Source organism: Ammospiza nelsoni, chromosome 7 (assembly GCF_027579445.1).
Source record: "Ammospiza nelsoni isolate bAmmNel1 chromosome 7, bAmmNel1.pri, whole genome shotgun sequence".
Classification (NCBI taxonomy): Eukaryota; Metazoa; Chordata; class Aves; order Passeriformes; family Passerellidae; genus Ammospiza; species Ammospiza nelsoni.
The window spans coordinates 9,102,860-9,115,580 of NC_080639.1; the positions used below are offsets into that span (position 1 = coordinate 9,102,860).

Sequence of the window (12,721 nt, forward strand, 5' to 3'; positions counted from 1 at the left end):
TAACACTCAGAGGTACTAACTGAAACTGTGCTGTGCATTTCCAAGGGGTTACTGCAATTTATCACAGTTCATTAGATCATAAATTCTTTGAAGCTAAGGGCTATCTTTTTGATGTTTGTGCAGCCTCTAGAATAATGAGAGGGAGGCTGTAGGTGCTACCCTGATGCAAGTAGTCATAGATCAAAGCTCAGAATAAGTAGGCAACTGAAGACCTTGGACTTCTCTCATGAGCTTTCTTCTCAGCTGGGATAATTAAATGATAATGCAGATAAGAAATTGGTGACTTATTATCCTCAGCTTAAAGATAAGGAACAGAGGTAATACTGAAGATTTTCCACATATCTGCCCCAAATCTCTGTTCTCAAATCCGACCCCAAATTTTGAACTCTGCTTTCATGCCTTGAGCTCAAGATTAAATGTCTTCTCAATACCTGTTCTCTTAGTGAAAAGGATTAGGTTGCTATTTAGGGAAGACTCCATGTCCTTATGTGAAGGATTTTTAAATACAGAATCAGACTTTTCTCATTCTATGTTCACCTAATGATATGAGTATCATTTTAATAATCTTGTCCAGATTAATTTTACCACTTCAGCACCAGATTGAGGTCTTTTATTGAAAAACATAATATTTTCTATGAAGTAAGAAGTGAAAGCCAATATTTTCTTGGATTTATTGCCATTGTAAAATAATTTACAGATTACTTTCCATCTCAGTTATGTTCTCCTAAAAAGTTCATCCAGGATGTTCATCTCATCTGCTGGTAGATCTAAGGTCATGATAATGGTGGTTTCATTTCATATCTGCTGTTGCCAGGTCGAAATATTTTTACATTTTGCTAAAATAATCAAATAAGAAAATTCAGCTTTCTATGTTGTGCTTTTTAGCGGGAAGGATATTTTCTGTGTTTTAGTAGTGCTCCACATTTGTTAAATGATAACATAAAGAGACAGTTATTTCTGTTCCAAATAATTTTTAAAATTACCTCATCCTATCTAGATTAAAAAAAAAAAAAAAAAGCCTCTGTTATGGATATTCTTCAAGTGCCTGAAGGCCAGATGTTGAATTATGGTGATCACATCTGTTTTATAGCTGTATTTTATGAGAGATTGTGTGTAAAGAAGGGAGTTTCTTCTGAAAAACAGATTAATGAGAGACAATATAGACAGGCTCATAAAACAGAAATCATCACAGAGAAGACACTTCCAATTCTCTGCAGGAAAAGTGGAAGATCCAGTACAGCTAAACCAATGTAAGGAGTGCTTTTCTTGTTGAGGCCCATTGCCTGAATTGTACTTGTTCCCAGAATCAGTGCAGGAGTTGAAGAAGAGGGATTTAAAGTAGGGTTTGTGTTCTGTGCAGCAGCATTTCCACAGACCACGAGGCAGAGGTACGTTAAGGGTGTGTTCCCAGCCTTGGGAAGGAAGATTTCCAACATGTTTGTGTTTTCCCATAAAAATTTTGAATGCAATTCCCAAAAATCCTTGACCAGCTGACCTTGTGCTGTAGTTATGACCCCACAGTCGATGAAGACCCTGTTGAGCTGCTGTGGTTGCAGAGCTATTTCCTCTCCAGCCCTGCTCTTCATTTGCTTTTCCAGTTTACCTCCAGCTGTGCTGTCTTGTTGCTATTGCCCCTTTTCAGTCCAAATAATCAAAGTACTCAGAACCAGTGCAGGTTGCCCTGTCCTTTTTCTTTTATTCCAAGGTACTCACTTAAAGATATTTTGTCAGAATTTCAATCATGTTCAGTTTTAAGGGCATCTGCTTTGTTGCCTGTGTATTTATCTGCTGCATGGACTACCTCTCCCTGCAGAATTAGTTCCTTCCACAAGTAACTAATTTGGTTTTGACTTGACTATCCCAGTCAAATACTCTCTGAACATTTCTGAGATAGTTCTGTGAATATAGCAGGTGAGAAAGATGTCTATATGTGTCATTTGTATAAAATTACCAACACATCTAAAGAAGTAAATGGAGCTTAGGAAGTAGTTTCTAGGAGCCAAGAAAAATAATTTCTTTTTATTTTTATTGGACACAGACATTTTCTTGTCCACTTTTATAAAAATGCTGATATTAATTTCTATGAATATAGTATTGAATTTAGTGTATTTAATTTAGCATATTCATGTAGATTAGCCATGTGATTGTGAATTACACTTTGCATACTGACTCAACATATTTTCTCACTGAAGTTACATTACTAATAAAACATTAGGCTTATTCTTTTTTCACAAATTAAGTGGTTCTCAGTATAGGAAATCTACAGTTTAGGGAAAAAAAATCAACCAACCAATGAAAAAGCAACAAAGTTTCATGCTTGATGTTCCTGCCCTTTAATGCTCCTCAGAACCTGTATCTGCCCTGTGGTGTCTCTTATCTTGCCCACAGAATGTATGTATAAATTATTTACTGCACTCAAAGTTAAGATACTAGATTTTAAAGATGACCTTCTCTGGTAATGACGGCTTAATAAAAAGAAATTGAGGCTCTGTCCAAAATTTTGGGTGTCTTCAGAAGCCTACTAAAATTTATATGTTATTTCCAAGCTGCTAAAGCATTAGCTGCACAAATTCATGGCTCTTTCTTCAGAATAGCTCTTTTCTGTTGTGCTGCCTGTCCTCTGTTTGACAGCACATTGATTCCCTGAATCAAGAATTAAATCAGGAGTCATTTATTCTAATTATGGTGCAGAAAGCCTTGCAGTATTACAAGTCCTGATTCAGAAGCAATGCAGTGTCCTTAAAATAGGCCATTTCTTATTTCACATTAAACTGGAAAAGGTCTTTAATAAACTGCGAGTCAGGGACAATAGTTATTTGTTCCTATTACTGAGGCTATTTGTGTTGGAATGAGGATTTTGTTCCTAACTGTGACTTCTGTTTTTTGTCCCACAGGGAATTCCTGTTTCTGTGTTTATAATGTCATTGCATGTTGCCATGGCAGAAGTTGTATTGCCATGATAGTACAAGTTCAGTGTTTAGTTTGTCAAGGACAAGGGAGGTAGCAATTAGATCAAAATAAACTTTAACCACAAAATGGGAAACATCTGTGCAATTTAATCTCTGTTTTTATAAGATATCGTTAGTGTTTTCTGGTAAAAAATAATAACTTCAATAGGTTTTGAATTTTATTTATTAACATATATATACACTATATATATATATATATGTATATAAATCCATCACAATTTCTTCCAGAACTTGTAGAATTTATTTACATTGAGCAGAGGAAGGCTGCAAGAATTTTGTGTCCAGCTTCAGTTGCTACAAGCTGAATGCTCAGAATTGCACAATCCCACCTTGAACTGGCACATGGAAACTCCTGGCTGGTCTGGTACATGTTGTTATGAAAGCAAGGATCTGAAGCCTGTGCTCAGAGCCCTTCCTAACAATGAACTCATCTGGGAAACATCTCTTGGAAGGAGCAGCTGCTCTCAGTGGTGCCATGGCCTGTTTGCTCCCCTGCCTCAGAGGTGCACCCCAAAACTTCTGCATCAAATGCTCCTGGGTTTAGAAAGCTTCACCTTATTGGTAAAGCAGAATGGTTCTGTCAGTTTTCTGAATTAAGGTAGCTTTGTTATCAAATACTTGACAGCATATCTTGGCTCTTCATGAGGGCTTTTTGTCTCATTTCGATTTCCACTCTTCTTTGGGGAGATAGGCACCTAATATTTGTAGGAAAAAAAATCGGCAGCACAGATGGAGCTTAACAGAGTTCAAGCTTCAGCTTGCTGTATTTTGTAGAAAAAGAGATGGTTGCAGGATGTTAATACAGAGCCAGCCAGTAGGTGCTGCATTCAGAGGAACAGTGGGGTTGTGAAAACCAGGGTGATAATTCAGCAGTGCTAAATTGTGAAACCAGGACAGCAGCTTTTGATGGCTTGTGCTGGGTATTCAAGCTGCTGCAATGCAACTTGGGATCTTTATCTTGCTGTACCTTTAATTGTAGATTTTACTAGAGGTGTGTGTTTTTTGAGGGGCCAATGGACATGGGAATGTGTCCTTTCCATTTGAGAGTGTTGAAAAAAAAGATCTTTGACCTCAGCTTGGGCAAAATAGTGGCTTTACACAAGCAGTAACAATTGAAGGTTTTCTCCTACAGCAGTGCAGTGAAGTTCCTGCTGAATGGCCAGAGTTGATGGCTGGCATCTGCAGAGGTGAAGGGGGAAGTGAAGCCAAGTGGCCTCTGTGTTCTGAAATTTCTAACACTGCATTTCACATCTGTAAAAAGAATGTAGGAGTTGTTGCAATTTTTCAGTTTTATGTTGAAGGTAAATTAAACACTGCATTGGCATCTGGCTCATGGAAATAAAAATAAAAAATCAGCAAATTATGTCAAATTTGTTACATTAAGATATTTGTAAATATCTAGGACTTAATGAAAAACAGTCTTTTAGTACATTTAAGGGCCAACTGTGACTTTACCATTTTCACGAAGAAGTTATGCTTGAGTTAAATTGAGTTGCTGTGGTGCCAAACGAAGTCTGTCTAATTATCAATGTGTAAAGCTGAAAAATCTGTCCACTCTGTTATTGTTTACTTCTGAAGTTCAAAAATTTGATGTATGAAATAGTGAATATGCATTATTTTTAGGTGCCTTCCTTCAGTGAAGATATTTTGTTTTTATTGGAAACAATCTAGTCAGGAATATAAATTTTCTAAATTGAAGTATTCAAGTAGTGTGATGTGTCTTCAGTGAGTATCAGAGGCTTTTCACATTTGACTGTCCTTTCTAAAGGAAGTGTCTTGTTTGATAATTACATCTGTTTGTCCTATCTTGATACAGAATGGTTTGTGTGCCCACCTTCACTGAACCTTCCTTCAGCAATGAAAATTCTTGCAGAACTGAAGATACACTGCATTTTAGGACTGACCAGTCAGTTCAGAGCTTCCAGTTCTTAATTCTTGGAGGGCACAAACTAAATGGAATCTAAACCAATATGAGAGTAACAACAGAGGTTGCAGGAGCTGACAAGGATGTTATTGAGCATCTGTGGTTGGACAGCTCAGTCATTTCCTATGCAAGTCAGAAGCAATTCAGGCCATGTGTAGGGTCAAGCTAGACCGCATTTGTCAATACTATGCTTATTTGGATGGGTTTTCTCCTGGTAGTTACCCTCAAACTTTGAGGCAGTATCCAGCTGTGCCACAGGAGGCTCTGCAGAGTTGATGAGTAGCAGCAGAGGAGCAGATTTGATGCCATTGTTTGGTGTGTCAATAGTGGATTGGAGTAAAAGAGCTGTAATAACTTGAGGATGGTGCCTTTGGGTTATTCACGGACATCTCCTGCTGCAGCAAAAGGATCTGACAGTTTCTCCTACCAAAAAAAAAAAAAAAGTCTTTTCACATGTGTAAAAAGCCAAACTGGAAACACAGAGTATGTCCAAATTTAAGCATAATAGATGAATTTTGAAAATGTGTCATTCTTTAATTTACTCCTTCATTTTGTCCAGCCTCTGAGTACAGGATTCTTGCATGTGAAGGCTGAAGAACATTGCCACACACATGAGGAAAGAAGGCATCAAAAGAACCTGTGTGACCCAGACACAGACAGGGAATACATGATGAGAAATTATGTTCTCCAGTGATGGATTTGCTCTCACTGCCATTTTCTCCTGCCCTGGTTTATTACATGCCAAATGTTATCCTTGATTTTATTTATCAGCCATGGGAAGTGCATCTGGGATTAAAAGCAAAACAGGCCTTCAGCATGATATACTACTAGTATTAGCATCACTGCCATGTGTGCACTGGCAAAGTGTTCCCTTTTTAAGCCCTTTTCCCATACATCAAAGTTTTTTCAGAATTTTCTAAAAGTGGCTTGAGTTTGCTGTCTTTTTTTTGCTCCAAGCTGGACTACCCCTAAGACATATCCCTATTACCTGCTTCCTCCTCCCCACTCAGGGCTGGAGTGAACAGTCAGCTCCAGCTGAGGAGTGTGTGGATCAGAGCCAGGGAAATGTTCTCTGCTCTCAGTGCCTGAGGTGGGAGTCAGGCTGGGGCAGCTGTGCTGCTCTCAGCCTGTGTCTGTAGTCTGGGTAGCTGTGGGGGGCTGCTGGAGGTGTGTGCAATGGGAGAACAGGGTACACCACCCCCAGAGCCTGTCTGATCCTCAGGTGCATGGTTCAGTTTGAGCTGGGCTTCTGAAGTGCTGGGGAGACTGATGGGCTGAAGAAATGCTGGCTGGTTTCTCTTGTACAGCTGGTGTTTGCTGTAGTGACAGTTGTGACAACGTACATGTGTTACCTTTTCTCTCTTTCTGTATTTATTCTGCTCTTAGCTCCCCTGTGTGGGTCCTACCTGTATTAGCATCATTTTGTCTTTAGAATTAGATGCTTTAATACAGAGCACAGCTTTGATAGCTGTGTTGCAATTGGATTTGATTTTTTATTTTATCCTTGTTGATAGCCCACTTGGTATGTGGCCACACTGGAGAAGATTTAAGTTTTGATCATTTACCAAGTGTATCCTAAGGTCTTCTGAAGTTCTGCTTACAAACAAGCTGGTTTTGGTAATACAAACATATATTCCTGTAGTATTTTTCTTTTTGAGTGCCACTTTCCCTTCTGGCTGCAGTGGGAGTTGAGGAGGAATGTGACCTTGTGTAATTATCCTATTCTTTGGCCTTTAGGGTTACACCAAGCTGGAATCAGCTGACTTGATTTCTTCCAGTCAGCAGCTCAATAATTTCTCTTTTTAGCATATCTGAACAGGGGTTAGGATGCAGGTGTAGGCAGGATTAGAGCTGCCACGTGCCCTCAGTTTCTCAGGTAGCTTTGACAGAATATTTCTAGGGGTTCCTGTTTCCAGACCTTTGGGCAGGAGCCACAGCCAGGTGAGGTGCACAACTCCAGGGAAATTTCTGTTGTCTCTGTCAGCTGTTCAAAGATATGTTGAGCTTTAGATATCAAATAATGTTCTTTATTACTGATTAATAGATCCAGACTGAAAGGCTGAAATGACTGCTTGTGTATTTGAGGGTGGAGAGCTCTTAATTACTGCAGCTGTTGAGAATATAAGAAAGTACAAATTAAGCCAGTGGGACTTTTTGAACCTAATTACTTTATGATCATTTCTGTAACACTCTTGTTTTCTCCCCAAATAATTCAATAACTTATTAAATAGATTTTTCTTTCATCATATCTTAATTACTATAAATATTTTCTATTGATGGACTAAATACCTGGTAATATTTGATTTCCATTAGATAGCTGCCTTTTTAAAAATGTTTTTAATTGTGCATTCATCTTTCTTCTTTGCCAGTAGTACTTGAACGCTCCCTCAAAAAATACCTAGAATTTCTTTCTTGTGTCAGGGCCACCACTTCTGCAGAGCATTAGATGTCAGACAAGCAGGGGATATTCAAGGAATGTGCTGATGTGTGTCTGATGCCACTTTGCCTCGTACTCCCATGTGGAGAGTTGGATTTCTGCTCTCATTTGAGTGGCAATCATGCCCAGGAGTTGTGTTTAAGGTGGCACTAGGAAAGTGCTCTCCAAAGGGGAAAAATCCAAACATTATGTGCTCTGGCAAAAAACATGTCTTTGTAGAGAGCCAAGGAAGCTGCTGCAGGTGAGGAGCTGGACTGTGGGGTGGGGAAAGAGAAGGAACCCAAAATACCAAGTTTTGTTTGTTTTATGGTCCCTGTTGTCCGTCTGCTGTTGGAGTGATGGAGAAGGCTCACGAGTGCAAGGCTGAGCAAAACGTCTGCCTGGGTTTATGGAGTGGTTAACAGCTTAGACATTTATTCAGAACTGGTCCCTCTTCTCTTTCATTCTTGTTTTATACTCTGTTGTTCTGGTGTTCTCACAATGTGGATACATTTGTCTTCCTTTCATCCGTAAATCAGCATCCCTGTAGAACTGAGGAGGCAGAAGGAGCTAATTTGTCAAAAGCTGCCAGCAGGTATCCAGTCATTTTGCATTGGGTTTTTTTCCCTTTCTTTATTGTATGATTTTGGTAAGTACTGTTTTCATATAATTGCATTTAAGTCTGCATAAAAGAGAACCATTAATGTTCAGCAATTTCAGAGTAAAAAAGAAATGTGGCACTGTGAAAGACTGGATTTTTTTCAAGATTGAAATGTGATGACAAAGGAAAACAGATGTTGTTTTATTATTAAAATATCCTACACTGCTCTCTACTGGAAGAGTGGAAGTCTACATTAAATATTCAGACGTGCACCTAAAACTAGTTCTTAATCAAGAGTCAAGTTTATTCATTTTTTGGGTGTGGTAAAACTAACTTTTCCTAAGCATGTATAGAGGTTTTTTCCCCCCTAAGCTTTGAAGAAAAGCACCTGGATGTTCTTTGCATATAAAGCCAATAAAGTGTTGAGGATCAAATCTAAACTGCCAGGGCAAGAATTACTGGAGAGTTTCCTGCTGATGTCAAGGAAAGAAAGTGCTCTGCTAACCTTAACAATTCACCTGGCTTTACTGAGACCTGCTGGGCACACCAGAACAGCAGCAGCCTTGTCAGGAATGTCAGGGATTCTGGATGCCTGAAGTTGTCTTACATTTGAAATGACTTTTAATTGTGCCAGCAAAGTAAAAGATTGTTTACCTTTTGTTTTAATAGCTTCTCCAGCCAAAGTACAACTCTAAATACAATTTCCGTAACTTCACAATGGAATTGGACCAAAAATATGACTTGTTCATGTTAGTGCATAGGGAAATGTCATCTTCATTCTGACAAAGATATTCCCCACAAAGGGTCTGTCTGATAGCTTGTTCTGTAAGACAGCCCTCCTGGCCATAACAGAGCTGAATTTTTTCTCAGTTGCTGTCAATGATAAAACCTCTGTTGCTTTAATATGTTGAAATAGTATCTGTTAATTCTTTTCAGCTGCATTATCTTGCAAATCTTTGCATGTGGAGTGAGCACATCTGGTTGTCTGCTAGTATTAGATTAGAAACAGTTTGACCTGAGGAGTTTGTCTTGTATGTGGCTGGCCAACAGCTCACTTTCTTCATGGCAAACATCACTGTACATTAAAGGAACACTTAAATGGTCCTGACTGATAGGATCTGTTGGCCTCATAAGAGTTATTTCTGATTGCAGACAGCTGCAAGTGAAATAAGAATGAGTAATATATTAGGAAAATAACTGCTCATCACTTTTGTAGGGAATATGTTTGGAAGAATGGCAGACTGCAGTGAGAAATGTGTGGTAAAGAGCATTGTTTTAGCTTGCTTTATGTTATACAAAGTATTAAATGCCATCTTCTTCCAACTTTTTTACATATCCAACAAAAATTCAGTATGATCACGATGAACTTAATAGTAAATAGCACATAAATATTTGAGTCTCGTGGCTTGCCTAAATTATGTATTGTGTCTGTTTGAGTAGGCATGTTATGCAAGGAGTACACCAACCTCAGGAATAATGTTTTTGCTAGCTGCAGACAGTAAATGGATGTAGCAGTCATATGTAAATATTTTTGAGATGTATTATGTATTTGAGCACATTACTTGTGTAAAGAACACTTAAGCACTTAATGTGTTTATTAGTTTGCATTTAGTATTAATCGTGAATGATCTAAAGGGAAACTGTTATTTTCTGTTTCCCTCTTCTACAGTGAAGTGCAGGAGTTGTGTTAGCTTGACTCTGAGGAACCACTTCGGTTTCCTATGCTGGTTGTTCTGCATGAGTCAGGTTGCAGAAGGGAACCTCAAATGCTGAAAACAAGCACTTGCCAAGTTCCCATCTAAAGCTCTGGATCAGTACTGCTCCCTAAAGGGGCCTGGGCATGGAAAGGGAGGTTTCACATTTACCCCTTTTGCTCTGAAATTTTTCTTGCAGAAATTCTTCCATGCTGAATAATTGTATTATTCATGCCACAGCTGGACCAACTTCCTGATACAACAAATATTTGTTCTCTGTGTTTGTGAGAGTTTTGGTGAGAAAAATCTGCTGAAAGGACCATGATGAAATGGCCACCTTCCCATTTCATGAGGGTGGTGAGTTAGTTGTTGGTGGCTTCCCCCAGAAACCCTGGTGGCAGCGCGTCTGCTGTGCCAGGGGTTGTACAAACTGCGCAGTGACCTTGGCAGCTGAAGCCCCAGCTTTGCAAATACATCTGTTTGCTTAGCTTAGCTATCATCAGTAATACCACAGTAATTGGTACCTCATATTGAACAGAAAATGATGATAGAGGAGATGGAAAAGGTACAGAGCATATGGAAAAGCAAGCCATAAAAAGCCTCCCATTGGAACATTAGCTGTTTGTTAAAGCTTTATTGCATAGTAATTCTTTTGTTACAAACCTGTCTTGGTCTGAAATTCTGTCTCTATTTTTCCCCAAACAGAACAGTCCAATTAATACAAATATTCAGAATATCTCCCCTTAATTGCTGGTTCTCTTTTTATTACTCTTACAAAGGAATTAAGAAGGGAAGTCAAGCATGAAATGTGTAAGCAATTTTAACACACCTGAATTAACAAAAAGTACAGTTGCAATTGAAAGAATTAGAAATAGTTACAAACAGTGCAATCCATAGTATAGCCTTGTAATTTTTCTTGGTCTTAACATTTAAGTTACAATTCTTCTTTGTATATCTGGATTAAATGTGTCTTAATTATTTTCCTATGCTTAATAGTTTATTATGCACAAGTTTGAATTCCACATCCAGCTCAAAACTGGATTTGGAATTTGGATTGCTGAGAGCAATTGAAATTTTAGTGGTGATGCCTAATGTCAAAACCAACACTCATCTGGAAGAGAGTGAATGATTTATGGAATTCTAGTGGGTTATGTTCTGTAAATGCTGATCTAAGTCTCTTGGTGTTTCTGTATTCTCTGAGTCTTGGTTGGTTATTTCTTTTGTAATTTACTGAGCAAACACAATGAGTTTTTCTTCAGGTTTTGTCAATCTTTTAAAGTGCTTTCAGCAGTTTATCTTTCTGCTTTAAAATCTACTTCTCCCTCCCCTCCATGATCATAAATGCTAATTTCTGGTTTGGGGAACATTACTATAAGCTTTACAATTCAGTGGCATTTAACAGATTCCCCAGCTGTGGCTGGGGAATTTGATTTTCTGAGGCAGTGGTGTGAATTATCATGAGGTACAAGCTTCTGGGAGAACAGTATTTGTGGAAGGTACTGTTTGTGGAAAGATTGGTCTGCTGCTGGGATTTACTGAATACAGCAAAGATACCTTCATCCTTCTTGGACTGTGAAGCAGAGGAGAGTCCTGGGGAAATGACTGATTCTTTCTTAGCTTTATTAGAGCTTGGTCATCTGGATGGAAGTAAGTAAGAAATATAGGGCAGCCCTGTGCCCTTCTGGAGAAGCAGCTGCAGGCAAGGCAGCATAACCTGGGGCATCTCTGTGTGTGCATGACCCAGTTCCACCAGAGGCCTGGCCCTGAATCTGCATTGGGAACTACTGGGCTGCTTACACTGGTGCTGCCAGTTTGGAAACAGTACAAGGATTAGGGAACAGCCAGGGATGAAGCATCTGTCTCTGCTTCTCCATGGGCAGCAGTGACCTCTGCTCTGCTCACTGAGCCTTGTCCACACCTGCAGCTCTTCTTCCCTGTGTTTCTGCAGGATTCCTGCTCTGTGTATCACATACCTTGTGTGCTCACCAGCATACAGCAATTGAACTTCTGCCTCTTGTGTTCTGCCAGGTGTGGTGGATTTAGGTTTGCTTGTCTGCAGGTATCTGGTTGGTGTTTTAGCCTTCCTCTTAGACTCTCATGTGATCTTACCTGCTGGTTTGGGGTTTGTTTTGCTAACATATATTCACTCCTCTTTCCCTTTCTGTCTCTGCCACGTGCAGAATCCATCATGTCCAAGAATCATTCTTCCTTCTCTACATGCATTTTGTGCAGCCATCACTTTTCCAGGCAAGATCATCCCCTCAGTCTCAAGTCATCAGAGATGTTGTGTGAAGGACATCAAATCAATAGCAGAGCCTTCTGCTCTGTTCTTCCAAAGCCTTGGTCTCCTGGAGAAATGTAATCATAGAGAATATTGGCAGCAGATGTGTGTGGTGTTTTGATTTACACTGTTGTTTTCAAGGTGGCATGTCATATTTCAGTCAGTAGCAAATATCTAATGAGGCTTCACTGTGGGTGGAGGTGCACAGTTTCTTTGCAGGAGTACCTTGAGCACACTGACTGCGCTAAAGATGTTTGGAAGGTTTAATAGAACCAAAAACTCCAGAGTTACTCTGTTTAAGTTGTCTGTATCTTGGCAAATTTAAATCCCTTTCAAAATGGCTAGGACTGAAAAATTGCACATGACTCTGTGTGTCATGGTACACAGAAAGCTGTACTTTGGGAGAAAAGGGAGGGGTTTTTTTTCCTAGAGGTATTTTAGCATATATATGTACTTGATGTGACTTCACTGTAGTTCAATGTCAAAATTTGGCAACAGAAAGTCAATTAGTGCTCACACAGATGGGTTTCAGGCAGGATTATCATACATTTTGTAACAGCACAGTAGAAAAGAGTGATTGTACAGAAAACAAAAGCGTTTCAGTGTACAAATAAAGACATAAGGTCCTTTTGCAGTATTATGCTTTGTATATGAAAACATATGTTTGGTTTTCATTAAAGCCTTACTTGGTAAAAATGTGACTTGTAGTAGAAACTACTTGAATATTTTTCTTGTTTTACATAAGCTGGAGCCCAGTTCCTGTAAATGTGTTACTATACCGAGCAGTTCTGAGAGGAAAATCAGTTCTTTTAATTTATCTTACATCTTGTGTGAAT

General features: G+C 39.0%; 1 protein-coding gene across 5 annotated transcripts in view; it reads left to right on the forward strand.

The window, feature by feature from the left end:
- Positions 1-12,721, forward strand: part of GULP1 (GULP PTB domain containing engulfment adaptor 1) — a 143,347-nt gene that overhangs the window by 89,432 nt on the left and 41,194 nt on the right. The gene's annotated exons all lie outside the window — the stretch shown is intronic.